General features: G+C 42.5%; 1 protein-coding gene across 3 annotated transcripts in view; it reads left to right on the forward strand.

Moving 5' to 3' along the window:
* Positions 1-2,939: 2,939 nt before the first annotated feature.
* KANSL1 (KAT8 regulatory NSL complex subunit 1) overlaps positions 2,940-14,023 on the forward strand; it is a 179,595-nt gene continuing 168,511 nt past the window's right edge. Inside the window, exons 1-2 of one of the 3 annotated variants that reach the window (XM_025890027.2) lie at positions 2,940-2,994; positions 4,591-4,728. The gene's annotated coding sequence lies outside the window, so the exon portion shown is untranslated. Of the gene's footprint in view, positions 2,995-3,634; positions 3,803-4,590; positions 4,729-14,023 lie in introns of those variants that run through there. The other 2 variants (XM_073883116.1, XM_025890028.2) reach the window with 2 other exon arrangements.

Raw genomic sequence — 14,023 nt, forward strand, 5'->3', positions numbered from 1 at the left:
CTCCACTAGAGGAAGGAAAATGTAACTGGCAGAAGTGGAGTATTCTAATTTTGAAGCATTAAATGAAAAACAAGTGTTCTCAGTTAACCCCTTTTTGCTTTTCATTTGCTATTATATCTGTCATTAATACAAATAATCATACAACCAACTTTCATGGAATGACCTGGATTACAAGATGCCAAATAAAATAATAATAATAATAGTTAAAAATTGAGTGTTTAGCCTATGTCAGGTATATTTTATATCTATTATATGTATCGACTAATTTAAAACCCTAGGAGATAGGTACTATTTTTTCCCCCATTTTGCAGATATATGAAATAAGGAGCTGAATTAAAGATGTTTTCTCAGGCTGATTTAAGCAAAATTAATCAATTCAGAGAAAATATTTTTTCTTAGCTGATACAGATCTTTTTTTAAAAAGATTTTATTTATTTATTAATTTTAGAGGGAGAGAGAGCACACATGCATGAGCAGGGTGGGCGGGTGGGGAAGGATCTCAAGCAGACCCCGCACTGATGTGGAGCCTGATGTGGCTGGATCCCATGATCCTGAGCTCATGATCTGAGCTGAAGGCAGACACTTAACCGACTGAACCACCCAAGTGCTCTAGGGTATCGTTTTTTAACCTGTGATCCACAGGTTAGGAAATTCATGAACTTAGATCAAGAAAAGTAATATGCCTTTATTTGTGTTAAGGTCTAATGAAAATTAGCATTACCTTCAATTCCGAGTGGAGAAAATAAATCAAGCAGTATTAGCAGTAACTGTGATCTTGTCACTAATAGAAATCACAGATATTTTCCTGATACATGACAGTCGTTGCAAGTATCTTGAAATATTATTTATCCTCACCTACTGCCTCAAAATTACGGTGATTAGGCCTGCCATTAGATCTTATTATTTAATACATTAATATGAAGCATATATATTACTATATCACACTTTTTTTTAAAGATTTTATTTATTTATTTGACAGAGAGAGAGAGAGAGAGCATAAGCAGAGGGAGTGGCAGGCAGAGGGAGAGGGAGAAGCAGGCTCCCCAAAGAGCAGGGAGCTGGATGCCGGGCTCGATCCCAGGACCCTGGGATCATGACCTGAGCCGAAGGCAGACGCTTAACCGACTGAGCCACTCAGGTGCCCTCTATATCACACTTCTAAAAATATTTTAAAAATTGTGTTTTAATATAATTGGTTTCCTTTGTGCTGGAGTGGCAGGGGGTGGAAGGGATGGGGTGGCTGGGTGATAGACATTGGGGAGGGTATGTGCTATGGTGAGCGCTGTGAATTGTGCAAGACTGTTGAATCACAGATCTGTACTTCTGAAACAAATAATGCAACATATGTTAAGAAAAAAGAAAAAGAAGAAGATAGCAGGAGGGGAAGAACGAAGGGGAGTAAGTCGGAGGGGGAGACCAACCATGAGAGACGATGGACTCTGAAAAACAAACTGAGGGTTCTAGAGGGGAGGAGGGTGGGGGATGGGTTAGCCTGGTGATGGGTATTAAAGAGGGCACGTTCTGCGTGGAGCACTGGGTGTTATGCACAAACAATGAATCGTGGAACACTACATCAAGAACTAATGATGTAATGTATGGTGATTAACATAACAATAAAAAATTTAAAAAAATATAATTGGTTTCCTTTGAATTTGTAGGTATGTTTCTTATGCATTTAAAATATTCTGAGAAGAGGTCCATGTGCTTCACCAGAATGCCAAAAGGGTCCATGGTTTGAAAACGTTAAGAACTCTGCCTTCCTGCATTTTTTTGGCTTTCTTTCTTCTTGAAGGAGCTTAAAGAGGGTTCCTGAAGTGAACCTCAAGGCCCGTGAGGCTCTCATGGTTTTATTAGTCTATTTTCTTAATTTTCATGCCTCTTCAATATGTATGGTTTTTCTTATGTCACTCATCGTCTTTGTTTCTTTTCATTGACTGTCACTGTGGGTGTGTTTTTACACTTCTATGGGGAGTTTATCCTTTAGCATGTCATAGACCACCATATTAGGTGGAGAACTGGAAATCTCCCCTAGTCCTGATTGCCCACTCTCTCCCTCATTCCATAGCCCCAGCTGCCTCTGGGACACCTCCACTTGCTTTTATCCCTGATATCTGGAAGGAACATATTAAAAACTAAGATTCCTCCCCACATCTGCATGTTGTCCCACTTTGCCTGGATGATCTTCCTGTCTGTCCCCCTGGTTTTGTGGCTTTGGAATTATTTAAAAGTATAAATCAATTAATTAAAAAAAAAACTGGAATCTTTGTGAATGGTACAAAAATCAAAAGATACAAAAGGATGTGCTGGGGAACACAAGTCTTCCTCCCATCTGGTCTCCTAGGCACTCAGTTCCCCTCCCAGGAGGAAACCACTGTTACTAGCTCTTAAGAGTGATTTTTGATTCCTTCTTATTTTTGGCTTTATCTCAAGTCCTTCCCTGTCTGTAAGATGAGTGCCCTTTCCTCTCCAGGCCCTCATGACCACATATGTGTTTGACTTTATATATAAGTATTGGTATGTGTATATTTTATGTACATATAAAAAAATCTCCCCCTATGGCCTTCCGGCATCGAGTTTTCATCACGTCGCTTCCTGGATGAGGAACCTACAGGGGTGAGGGGCCGGGGTTGGGGGTGATGGAGAAGAGGATCTACAGGGCACTTAGGTAGGGGGGGTTGAGTGGCAGACCGGTGGGAAGCTCTGCCGGGGTTCCTATTTCTATTCCTCCCACCTCGGCCCCCCTTCCCGTCCTCTTGTCCATATGTCTGTCGTTTCCAAGAGCCGAGACAGAGACAGAGACAGCGAGATACACAGAGACTGAGACGCCGAGACACCAGCATCCCTCTCTCTCCCCCCTCTGTCCCGCCCCAGCGCTCTGACGGACATCCTCGATCAACCAATGGCGCTCACGATGTGCCCCGGAAGGGCCAATGGGAGACAGAGGAGGGCGGAAGATTCCCCGCCCCCACTTCTAGGCTTGGTTGAGCCGTGCAGGTAGGTCCGGGGCCGGGGGAGCCGCCGTTGGCACTGGTGCCCGGGGGGGTGGGGGCACGAGTCGGTAGGGGTGATGATGGGGAAGGGGAGGCGGCCCCGAGCGTGGGAGCCCGAGGGGGCGGCCCGGCCTGGAGGCGGCGGGCCGAAGGGCCCGGGGAGCGGGCGCCGCCGAGGCCCCTGGAAGCGGCTGGGCTGGGGGAGCGGGGACGCGTGTGTGGGGCACCGGGACCCCCGCCCCACGCCCACCCTTAGGCCTGGGCTGCGGGCTGCGGGCTGCGGGCCGGGGGGCCGGGGGGCCTGGCTGCCCGGGGGCGGGCCGGGGCCGGGCCCGGGGCCAGGGGCGCCGAGCAGAGCCCGGGGCGCCAGGCCGTACCGAGGTGGGACGGACCGACGCGGGGAGGAAGGGAAGCTGCATCCCGCGGGCCGCCCCTCCTGAGGCAAGCCGGGGCAACGGCCGCAGGCGCCCCTGCCCTGAGCCCACTCCCCCACTCGCCCCCGTCCTAACAATGGGAATGGGGCAGAAGGAGTCGCCCCACTGCGGGAAGGGGGGGGTTCGTTTGGGACTAGGGTCCAAGGCGGGGGGAGGGGTGGGAACTCGGGCTCTCCCCTTTCTCTTCTCTCCTTGGCTTTTGCGGTGGGGATCATGGAGGGGCTATTAAACCTCCTGAGACTTAGATCAACAGTCAAACTCCTCCCCACCTTTGCGCCCCCCAACCCCCCCAAAAATCCGATGATTGGTAAGGAAAGTGATGCCAAGTCTTCGAAGCAGAAGTGACAAGCGCATAGCAAGAACAAATCAACTCCAGAGGTTTTTATTTTTAATTTTTCTTAAAAACGAGGGTATTGTAGTCTTTGATTTTTCAAATTTATTTTACGGGGCGGGGGGGGGGGGTGTGCTGTTATTTTTGTCCCTACTCGGGCAAGCCTCCATTTTAAGCGAAGCAGTAACTGGTTAAGCTGGAATTTTCATTCAGGCCTAAGACTTGAACAAGGATCCTACAAGAGGTCATTTAATCGATCCTCCTTCCTCCACGCAAACTTACCTCCCTCCCAAACTCAAAATTAAGTTGTTTGGTCTGCTTTTAAAGATCTCTAGGAAAGAAGCGTCTTTTATTTGCTTGTAGCATATCAGACAAGAATAGATTTTCTTTTTCACGTAGAATGGGCTCTGAAACTCAAATTTAATAAAATTTAGGACTATCAGAATGGTCAGAGAGGTTTTAACTTATCAAATAAAATTAAATGTGGCAAGGGTCTTTTTAGATGGTCAGTTAACATCACTTTTCAATAATGTTTTTGAAGTCCCCTGAATAGTCATTTTTTAATCAGGGATTTTGGTTTTCTGATTATTTGATAAGCAATTTTATATTATCTAAAACATGTGTTAGACATTTAATCCACATTTTATGTAAAATATAGTTCTACATATACATGGAGATATACATAGACACATTTGCCCTTTTCTAAGGGGACTGTGATCTCTACCTCTTTTTAGGATGGTGATGCAAATAGTACTTTGAATTTCTGTCCTGATAGCTTAAAGTATTTGGTTACTCTTGATTAGTTTTTAGTCTAATTGACAGTCCTCTCTTTCAGATACCTTCTTCAAACAAAAAATTTTCCTACCTGCTCATACTTGGTGACTGAGGGATTACTAAGATTCCCTTCTTGCTCGTTTCTGAGTATTGTCTGAACTCTTCTGACACTATGAATGCTATTTGGATGCCTCTCAAGGTAGGATGTGTTATTTTTAAAATTCAAGTTCTCATTTTATTTTTCTTTAGAATTAAGAATATTCGAATCCTTGAATTTGCAGTTCTTCAATCCTTTTACCTGACACTCCTTTCCCCTCCAAAAGTACTATTGTGTTTACTTCTAGGACTGATTGGTTACTCCTTACTTTGTATTGCTACTGTTCTTGATTATTGGTGTTAAAGTATTAATGAAGTTCTTGAATTAACTTCCATTATAATGATGTGTTTACTTTTTAACTTTAAATGATGACAACCCACATAGTTGTAAAGTTCTGTTCCAGTCTCAGTAGGATGGATTGGCAATCAGACATCCAGGTCCACTTTCAAGCAGGTACTTAAGAGTCATAGGTACTAGGGTGTGTCCCACTCTTGGAAATCTGTAGCTGATTCATATGTTACAAAAGATGTGTCATTAACCATTTGTTTACTTGAGGCTCAGGTCATGATCCTGGAGTCCCGGGATCAAGTCCCGCATCGGGCTCCCTGCTCGGCAGGGAGTCTGCTTCTCCCTCTGACCCTCCCCCCTCTCATGTGCTCCCCCCTCTCATATGCTCTCTCTATCTCTCAAATACACAAATGAATAAAATCTTTAAAAAAAAAAAAAAGAAAAGAGACTTCGTATAGTAGATTAGAACATTCTAAGACCTGTTGGTTTCTGTGTACAACTCTGTTGGAGAGTCTTCCTGCTGCCCCCTAGTCCTTTGCACTCGAATTTACCTGTTTTTTTCAACAGCTAGCATTTTGTGCCAAGTTTCATCTCACAGGATAAACTTCTTGGGCAGTGTGGACAGATGATCTTTAGGTGAAAAAGTCCTCATTGATAATGATGGTTCTCCAGTCTCTTGCTTCCTTCCAATCTCTTGTAGAGGTGGCCAAAGGACTTTCCATTAGGACTAAACAGAGGGTAAAACTTTACCGGGAGGGCGCCGGTTGCCTTCCTTCGGAGCTAGATACTAGTGTAGTTAATTAAGACTGTTGTGTGGTAGTCTGTCCTGTGGAATTCTAAGTTAATGCAGTGAATAAATTAGCGAATAATGCAGTCTGGGTAACTTAAATATGGGACTGTGGGAAAATCTTTAGGTAAATGTAGACTGAATTCTCATCTTCATTTATGTTCCAGCTGCTATTTTTGGATAAGGAGTGCTTATATTAGTATAAAGGAAGCCAAAGTGACACAGTTTCGAGCCATTCTGCTTGTAGAGTTGGAGGGGTTGCATGGGGAATCTAGGCAGAAGTCCTGAACCCATAAGAATTGAAGGACCTTGTACAAGAGTATTTCTCTTTGGTACCAAGTGTTTAGTGCCAGGATCTGGTGGCCCCTGTTATCTTTAGGAAGTAGGCAAGGGGATATGAATGGGTACTAGTTCTCTAGAAACTTAAGGAAATTGAGATCAGTATATCGGATTTTATTTTTTAGTCACCTTAGTTTTAACTAATGTATTAGGTACATAGGGTCCTGCTATTTAACATATATATGATGTTTAAGATTTAACTCTAGATCTCTGAACCTGGGATGTTACAATATAGTTCCACAGTAAGCCCCAAAGTTGTACGAAAGACCTCTGGCTTGGCAGGAAAACAGAATGGAAGTCAAGTGTTCCGTACTATGTGAGTTACCCTACTTAAGAATTTAGTTATGTGGCTGCCTTAATTTTATGTTCCCCATCAATCCTTTGATCAGTGGGAAACCTCTTCTGAGTCTAAACAAATTTTTTATTTGCTGACATTTTCCTATTCCTTTTATTACCTTAAAAAAAAAAACCTTGAAATTTGTTGTGTTGGAGACCTTTTGGGAGGAAGAGTATAGCACTGAATTTAAAGGATAGAAAATTAAAAGGAAGAGAGAACTTTATTCTTTTTCATTGTGAATATCCTTAAAATATTTCTGAGATGTATTTTCAGATTACAGCTGCTTATTTTTAAGTAAAAAAAAAGGTAGATTAATTAAAATGTATACTTTGGAACCAAAATGTTCATTTTTTATAGCTCTTACTCTTCATTTCTGATTCTCTTATTTCAGACTGAACTCTGGTTCTATCATGTTAGACCTGAGTATTGCTTGTTTCCATGAGTATAGAAAATAGTGCCATTACGCACCCTTTTCACAAACCAGAGTACCAAAGGAAAGATAATTAACAAAGGCAAAAGAACTCCAAACAAACACTCCTCAATTTAAGGCAGTGTTGTTAATTACAAATTCCCATGGAGATTACTTACCCCTTTCCATATATTAGGGATCTACAGTTTTTTCATTGCTAGCCATGACTAAGCACTATGATGTTCCTAAGTCCAGTTGTCAGGGTTGGGGCATGGGTGAGATGGAAGATGAACAAGGAGGAGGAGGAGAAATGGGCAAGCTGGAGAAAAGAGCAAGGAGAAGCTGAGGTAGCAGAGAGAAGGGATATGTGGGCTCTGGCGTGTGCTGTGGTACCACCATCACTTCTCAGGTAGCTTTACGGACTGCTGGTTGCCTTGAGTGCTAGATTGAACTGGGATGGAAGGCAAGTAAAAAAGTATTCTTGACAAAAGGACAGAATTAAAATATAATTCAATATGATATGGAAAGGTCTCCAAGATACATAGTTAAGTGATAAAAGCAAGATGTAGAATAGTGTGTGTTGTATGTTACCCTTGATGTTTTTGCGGGAGGCAGGAAGGAGAAAAGGAAATTTGTATTGGCTTGGTATATATGCGTTAAAAAAAACTTTAGAAGAATAAACAAAATGGTGACATTGGTTACCTGTTAAGTCTAGGAACTGGGTGGGTAGAGAACAGGGTGGGAAGGAGACTTCTCACTGTATTATATTTTTTTATACTTTTGATAGTTGTATCGGAATTAAAAAATTTAATACAAAATTTTAAAGACCCTTAAAAAATAGTATTTCGGTCCTTACATCTCTTCTCCTCCAGTGTCTGGAAGTCAGAAATAAATAGCCAGGGCTACCACTGAGGGAGCAGAGAGCCCTTGAACAGTGGCTGAAGGGTACTGTCACCTAGTACACACATTCTCCTGAGATCTTGAAGAATTTTGAATTTATAGATGTGTATTTCTAGGATTGAGTTGGAAGGTCAGGCATTTAAAATTTTTATTTGCTCTTCAGGTTTTAGTAAAAAGATTTTCATTGTTTACTCCCTCATGTTGGCAATTAGATACACTATCATGTTCTTGGTTGTGCGATCTTGAGCAATTTCTTAATCTCTCTGAGATTCAGAGTCCTCCTTTGTATTAAAGAATATTAACATTTATTTCACAGGATTGTTGTGATATTATAGCTGTAAGGGACATGGTATCTGGCTTAGTGAACTACTACAGTTATGACAATAATTACCATTAATAATAGTTCCTTATAGGCTGGTGGTAAGAGTGAGGGCTCTGGCTGATGTTGGGCAAATTCCTTAACCTCTTAGAGCCTTGGTGCCCTCATATGTAAAAAGGGCATGATTCTAGTATCTAGATCCCAGGGTGGACTTCGGGAGAACTAAATGAGTTTGTTGCTGCAAAATGCTTCGACTGACACTTGGTACGTGCTCAGTAAACACGGGCTGCTAATTCTCTTCCTGACATCTGTTTGCCAGGGCTCCCATAACAGAGTAACACAGAGTGAGTAGCTTACAAAACAGAAATGGGTTGTGTCTCAGTTCTGGAGGCTAGAAGTCTGAGGGCAGGGACATGCTCCCTCTGAAGGTGCTGGGGCAGGATCTGTTCGGGCCTCTCGTCCAGCTTCTGGTAGGTCCTTGGCCCATGGCCACATGACCTCAGTCTTTATATAGAGTTCTCCCTCTGTGCATGTCTTTGTGTTTAAAATTTCTCCTTTTTAAAAAGGACAACAATCATACTGGATTAGGGCCCACCCCAGTGACCTCATTTTAACTTGATTTCTTCTGTAAAGACCCTATCTCCAGTTTTGCTATACTGGACATTAGGAGTCTAAAATATCTTTTTTGGGGACACAGTGCAACTCATAACAACATTCAGTAGCCTTGTCAGCTTCACAGACTTAGGTCGCTCAACATGGGGAGCCTCAACACCTGTACGTAGGAAATGAAAATTTTGGTGCAAATTAGTAACATGATTTAAAGAAGTAGATTATTTCCTTAGGCTTCTAATGGATTTATCTTTATTATGTATAGATTTTTGTTGCCATTGAAGCTTTAGATTTATATAAAATCAAAACTTTACAAGGTTAGATTATTCTTTTTTTATTAAGCTATCAGTAAAATTCCAGTTTGAAAAATTAGGGTCAAGATTACGGTCTTGTTCTCCATCCTTTGTGGAAATTGATAGAACCTTGGGATTTCTTTAATCTGTAAGAATTGGGCCCAGATGTCTGTCTCTAGGGGTTTGGGAGCTAAGGCTACCCAATGGGGAATTAACACCCCCTTGCCTGCGTTTTACATGCAATCAGATGCCATCTTTGATGAAGCTGGCATGGTTAGCCTCTAACATTTGGCTTCAAATTGTCATTTTTGGGGTAGACAGTATGGGTCACGCAAACAGCAAGACCTTGAGGAAGTTCCTCCTGTGGCCTAATTTGGTCAGCCCTGTGCTTCCATTCCCTTCCTGTTTGCCATTAGGGTAAAGTTCACATTTTTTAATGTAGTGATGTAGTAATGTAGACCCCTGATGATCTAGCTGCTGCTGACCTTTCTGTTTTGTTTTTAAGCCTTACCTTTCCCCACTGACCTATACCTTTGTTTGATGGTTTCCTTCTCCTGAAACTTCGAGTGTTAAGACTTAAACAGTTAGCATTTAGGTGAAAGTTTTTCTAAAGGTATTGCATGCTTCTCTGCCTCCTTAAAGAAAGCACCCTGCACAAAATTTTATCTTTTAAGAAGAATCCAAAATTATTAAAGGTCCTCACTATTCCTCACAATTACTGTACTGGACTGATCTATAATGTGCCTTTGGAGGCCATAAAATATACTCTATAAATGGACCATTATGTATGTATTCTATACTCTTGGGTTATTCTTTTTTTTAAATTTTATTTATTTAAAGTAATCTCTGCACCCAATGTGGGGTTCAAACTTAGGACCTTGAGATCACGAGCCACATGCTTGTCTGACTGAGCCAGTGAGGTGCCCACTCTTGGGTTATTTATATTCTCTTGTCTGTTATCATCTACTTACTTGCTCTCCTACCTTAGTGTCAGGCAGTTACTGGCCTTGTTCCAGCCTCTGGCAGCTTTCCCCTCTATTTTAATGCTTTCTTTCTGTAGTAGGCCCTATAGGATACCAGCAAACTGAGCTTATATAAATTATTTGCCACGGAAAAGTAAATAGATCTTTAGTGATGACTGGAGGGACTTTTCTATGGATAAAATACATGAAGAATGACAATTTTCTGGCAATCTGATACAAAATGATACGGTTTACTTGTGTGCATCTTATGGAGAGGAAGGGTCCGTTGCTTTCATCAGATTTTTTTTTTTTTAAAGATTTTATTTATTTGACAGAGAGAGAGAGAGACAGCGAGAGAGGGAACACAAGCAGGGGAAGTGGGAGAGGGAGAAGCAGGCTTCCCACGGAGCAGGGAGCCCGATGCGGGGCTGGATCCCAGGACCCCAGGATTGTGACCCGAGCCGAAGGCAGACGCTCAACGACTGAGCCACCCAGGCGCCCCGCTTTCATCAGATTTTTACAGTGGTCTGGGACTGTTCTAGATAAATACGTGTTATGAAATTGCTTTGTGAGTTGTCATCAGAGGTCAGTTCCTAAATTCCTTCTCCTAGCTGCCTACCGTGAAGTGGAGTTCAGAGTGTTGGGTAATTGTTTGGACTATGGGAGGAAGGGCCATTCAGCTCGGTCCGAGAGTGCTGACCAGGCCGGGGCAGAGCACCAGAGGTAGGGGCTGGCGTTGGAGAGAGAAGTCAGGTGGAGGGTAGGAGAGCAGCGCTGGGCTTTGTTGGCCTGTTTACTCCAGAGGACAAAGGGAGTAGCCATAGTAATTCTGGAAGCTCAGAGAATATATGCAGGTACTTGATTTGAAGAAATTTAAAAAAATATTTTTTAAAATTATCTTTTTATTCTGAACAGTTTAGTGATTTAAGTTTTTGCTAGATTTTTTCTTCCTTAATTTTTTTTAAAGATTTTATTTATTTATTCATGAGAGACAGAGAGAGAGAGAGAGGCAGAGGGAGAAGCAGGCTCCCAAGGAGCAGGGAGCCCGATGCGGGACTCGATCCCAGGACCCTGGGATCGTGACCTGAGTCAAAGGCAGACGCTTAACCATCTGAGCCACCCAGGCGCCGTAGATTTTTTTCTTCCTTGAAAATCATCTTGTGAAACGTTTGTAACCTAAATCATAATTTGGTAAGTGAGACAGCCAGATGAGAGTGAAAACAGGGGTAGAAGAGTCAAATAAAAATTTAATTAACATAATTGTAAAAGCATCTTATTTGTGGGGGCTTCTTTGGAAGTTAAACAGCTGCCTTCCTTATAAAGGAAATCGCCGGTGACTTTGCCTCTTGGGTCAGAGAGCACACAAAGCCTGTCAGGAAAGAAGACCTCTTGGGCCCATCCCTGTGTCTCTTTGTCTCTTCCCATGCTAGGCCCACCCCTCTGGCCTCTTGAGCTATTTTCTTCCTCCTTGTAGGGGCCTCTGGCTGTCAGTTGTCTCTTTTCCCAACCAATTTTCAACCTCCTATTCCCTGATGGCTCTTGTCTTTCAGCTTATAAATACACTCAAGTCTCTTTCACTTTTTAAGAATACAAAATCCCTGCATTACAGCCGTTGGTCCTTCAGTAGCTTCTGCCTGTGTGTACCCTTACGGGTTCATCCCTGTTGCCACATTCAGAGGATCCCTTTTTGCCCGTATCTTCTGAGGCCTCCTCGTAGTGTCTGGCTCTGTGGACCGTGCCCCCTGGCTGTGGTGGCGGTGGTCCCTCCTGGCCTCTTGTCTTCATTTCTGAGAAGCAACATAGAAGGGTGATATAGAACATACGCTCCGGATCTAGAATCCTAGATTCACATTTCGGGCCCGCAACTTAACTGTGTGACCTTGGGAAAATAATTTAACATCTCTACGCCTCAGTTACTGCCTCTAAAAAATGGGGAAAATAATAAAAATAATAGCACCTCCCTCAGGACTGTTGTGAGGAGGAAATGAGTTAATAAGTGAAAAGCGCATGGAAAGGTACTTGGCACCGTCAAGTACAAACGATGTGAGTGCAGGCTCTTTCTGTCATCATTGTCCTCTCCGGCTGCCCTTTCTGTTCTCTTTGCAGACTTTTTAACTCCTTCACATCACTGTTTGCCTTACCGTGGCCCTCTCTCCTCTTAACCTCTACATTTCCTGGCGGACATCATAGAGAGGTTTGTGTCTCAGTCTCCATCCATATACTGATGATTTGCATCTATGTTTTCTCCAGCTCCACATGGTCTTAGCATCTCTGATCCCAGCTGCCTCCTGGACATCTCCACTTGGTTGTCCCATGTTTATTTCAAGATGACCTAATCAGCTATTCCCCCAAGTGCAGCCTCTTCCCCTCTTCATGTCCCTGTGAGTGGTACATTCACCCACCCAGTCACTCAAGTCAGGATTCCTTCTTCTGGCCCAGTGGTTACCATGTTCTTGAGATCCTAATTCATAATGTTTCCTTAGTCGCCTCTACTTCTCTCTCCTGAGATCAGACCTTTGCCACCCTTTGCCCGCGAGAGCTCTGTCGCCTTCTGATCATTCTACTTGACTGCCTTCTGTTTTCCAAGTTGCTGCCATAGCGATCCTTGTAAAATGTCGATCTCATCGTCTGATCATATGCCTTCTCCCCTGGCTTACCTGGCTTTCAAGGTAGAATTCAAATGCTCTTGGCAAGCATCCAGGCCTTGGTGATCTGGCCTCGGCCAGATCATCTCTCTCCTTCCTGAGCACCCTGTCCTTGATGATGCTGACCTGCTTGCAGTTCCTGCTGTGCACCTGATTGCTTCTTTGCCCCTGGGCCTTCACATGGGCACTTGCTTCTGTTTAAAATGGCTTCCGCCCCTAGATCTTTAATAACAGGGATGATAAGAAGAGTAACAGCAATAGTAGCTGACACTGACAGAGCTTCCCGTGTACACAGGCATTGTCTCTGGGTGTGTGTGCACGCGCCTGGCACTTCTGTTGTATGGGGGTTGCAGGTTGCTTCTCTCCCCCACCTAGTCTCCCAAGTCCTTTGAGAGTAGAGGTCGTGTCTTACGTTTTATCATCACTGTTTGCCATGTGATGGCACTGAGTGAATGTGTGTTGAACGAGTGGTCTAAGGACTACATTGCCCAATCTGTGAAGTAAAGTACATCTTTAGGAGGGTATGAGTGGAAAAGCTGAGTTAGTCACATGTGTTCACCAGTCCTGGCCTTCCCCTTTGGAACCATAGGACTCAGCCTGTTCAGTGTGAGCAGCTGTGTAGCTTGGAATAAGGATTACAAGGAAGTTTTTGGTTTGTTTTTGTTTTAAATTTCCAATGAATGATGAAGGGCATAGGTGTTCTCGTTTTCTTAGTTTTGCTTTTGAAAAAGAGGCCAATTTTTTGACAGCCCAGTGTCACCTGGTAATTAGAATATTTTGACATTATTAGAATAAAGTATAGGGAAATGAATAGTATTTAGGCTTACGATGTTCCAACCGGGTAGTATATTTGGCAGTAAACTGATTATGATTTTGGAATTCTTTACTAGTGATCAGATGTCCCTTCCTTTTTCGTCACTGTTCTGTTGAGTTTAGACACATGCTGTTTTACCTTTTATTATTGTATATAAATTGTGTTTTTAGCAACAATCCAGAATATGGACAAGCTTATACAGTTGAGTCTTGAACAATGCAGGGGTTAGGAGTGCCAACCCTGTGCAGTTGAAAATCCACATATAACTTTTGACTCCCCCACAACTTAACTACTAATAGCCTACTGTTGACCAGAAGCCTTACTGATAACATGAACAGTCGATTAACTTGTATTTTCTATGTTACATGTATTCTATACTGTAGTCTTACAATAAAGTAAGCTAGAGAATAGAAAATGTTATTAAGAAAATCATAAGGAAGATAAAATATTTATAGATGCTGTCAGTTTACACTGCCTCTTTATAAGATGAATCATGTGTCTATCAATATCTACATCAATATTGTCTTTTATGACACAAAATACTGTAGATGTTATATATGTTACTGACACTAGACATCAAAAATGAGAAGATAACGTACAGTCTGTTTGTGTAAGTTTTAATAAATTTTAATTTTTTATAATTTGTGTATATTTTATGGTAGTGATAAAATAGACTAGTATCTACATACATTTTA

This window comes from Callorhinus ursinus, unplaced genomic scaffold (genome assembly GCF_003265705.2).
Source record: "Callorhinus ursinus isolate GAN/ISIS: 27379988/994484 unplaced genomic scaffold, GSC_fseal_2.0 scaffold50, whole genome shotgun sequence".
Lineage (NCBI taxonomy): Eukaryota > Metazoa > Chordata > Mammalia > Carnivora > Otariidae > Callorhinus > Callorhinus ursinus.